We start from the raw sequence: 2473 nt of genomic DNA, 5'->3' as shown, positions 1-2473 counted from the left end.
TTCAGAGCCTAGACACTGCCAACTCTGTATACAGTAATACAGTATATTGTGGCTGTTCATTCTCAATACATCTGTTTCACTAGTTGGAAGAAACACACCATTGTGGAAGGTTTAAAAGTTTTATTGAATGAAAGAATGAAATGATGAGGAGGAGAGTGGGGGGAGCGGGGCGTGGGTTCCAGGGGGGGGGGGGGGTCGCCGACCCTGAAGTCTTTGGGGAGGGGGTCGTGTGGTGGTCAGCCCGCGGTACACGTGGAGGCGTGATTGTGTGGCGGTCAGCCCGCGGTACACTTGGAGGCGTTATCCCCCGTGGGAACTGTGAGGAAGGGAGGAGGTGAGGAGAGATGGAGGAGATGGAGCAGTGGAGATGCTGCTGGTCTTGAGGTGGTGATGGGGATGGTGGCGGGATACGAAAAGCATAGAGGATTCTGGGTTGTCTGGGGAGGGTATAACTAGGCTCAGGTAGATTGTCGTGGAGGGCGGAGGATGGCGTGAAGGTATGGTCAAGGTGTGTTCCTCCGCCTCCTGAACATCTGTTGTTCCAACTCCATTTCATGTCAGTTGTCAGTCTGACTGAACTTCTATTTGAAACCTCCAGGTTGGACATGTGCAAGGCGAAAAAATCACATGACCAGCTTGTCAATCACAGTTTGTCCTTGGGTGGCATACTGGCATGTTGTGTTGAGTTTTCATGCCAATGAAGAGAGAAGAATGGAGAAGAAGGGAAGGAGAAGAAGAAGAAGAAGGAATTTATATTGAGAAAGCAATGCTATCAAAGGAGAACGTGTGAAGAGAAATGGAGAAACACTGGAAGACATGGGAAGTGAGCGAGCAAGAAAAGCAGAGAAGAAAGAGAGGGAGAGGGAGGGACGGAGTCAGCAGAAAGGTGGAAGACCCACTCTCCTCCTTCTTTTAAAGAAACAGAATGACAGCGATGTTTGAAGACAACAGCTCCTACGAGACCATTCCTCATACAGGAAGGGGTTTCAGGTTTTGACTCATTTTAACAAAACAAGTCTTGGCACAACATATTTTCAGATGGGGGTCCACAGCCAAATAGGACACCTACACCACAGTATAGGTAGGTAATCATCATGCCCATGGCCAACAATGTTTTCCTCCCTGTACATCTGTCCGAGCGTGCGCACGTGTGTGCAGGTGCACGCGCACGCGTGTGTGTGTGTGTGTGTGTGTGTGTGTGTGAGCAGCCAATCTCCGGCACCGCTAGACCAAATTGGTGCATGTGACACTTTGCATGCACACTTGCGAGAGGGCAAGGAAGAACCTGAACCTCTGCCCCAAGTTTTTCACACAGCCTTGTGCTGTGCTGAGCTGTGCTGTGCTGTGCTGTGCTGTGCTGTGCTGTGCTGTGCTGTGCTGTGCTGTGCTGTGCTGTGCTGTGCTGTGCTGTGCTGTGTTGAGTGGTGCCATGTTGTGTACTGTTCTGCTTTGTGTCGTGTTAGCTGTAGCTGTGTACTCATTTCTGCTGTGCTCCTGCTATCACTAATGCAACACACATTAGCATACTGTTTGATGTCGAGTTAGGAGACATTTAGACGCTCTCTGTTTAACAACTGTGTCAAGTGTTTGCCGCGTCTATTTACTTCAATAACAACATCAAACAATACACACACACACACACACACACACACACACACACACACACACAACCATGTCCTGGCTGTAAAGGATGAGGGGACAGAGGGAAAAGAGGAGAGAGGTGAGAGCGAGAGAGAGACAAAGCAACAGTGATAAACAGTCAAATAGAGAGGAGCTATAGGGCCTTTGACATTTCCACCTCCTCTCTCTGTTCTGAAGAAGGACCGTGGACTCAAGAGTGTTGTGAATAACAAACAGATGAGACTAACACTCATATCCACATTCCACACTGAACTGAAGACTGCAATACATTCATTTAGCTTCGCTTTGTGTGTGTGTGTGTGTGTGTGTGTGTGTGTGTGTGTGTGTGTGTGTGTGTGTGTGTGTGTGTGTGTGTGTGTGTGTGTGTGTGTGTGTGTGTGTGTGTGTGTGTGTGTGTGTGTGTGTGTGTGTGTGTGTGTGTGTGCGTGCGTGCGTGCGTGCGTGCGTGCGTGCGTGCGTGCGTGTGTGCGTGCGTGCGTACAGTATGTGTGTGTATGTCTTTTGAGTCTGCCATGGACAAATCCAAAGCAGTCGGTTTAGTGAGGAAGATTGGATGAGAGAGAGAGAGAGAGAGAGAGAGAGAGAGAGAGAGGCTCTGGAAGGATGAAGATAAGAGTGGAGAAGGTGAACAGCAACACTTGTCACAGTAGATGCTGCTTTAGATTGGTGGAGTTGAATGGAATCAGGGCAGGGTGGGATGATGGGGACACTATTGGGCTGTTCCAGTGGTGAACTGACCTTCAGTCTGCCTGCCAGTCTGTGTTCTGCTATTATATGATCATGATTAATTTACGTGTAACTTCATGATCTATGCTCCTTCCCCAATGCACAT

Source organism: Protomyctophum parallelum (assembly GCF_964188405.1).
Source record: "Protomyctophum parallelum genome assembly, chromosome: 3".
Lineage (NCBI taxonomy): Eukaryota > Metazoa > Chordata > Actinopteri > Myctophiformes > Myctophidae > Protomyctophum > Protomyctophum parallelum.
Note: the sequence above shows the minus strand (reverse complement) of the source record.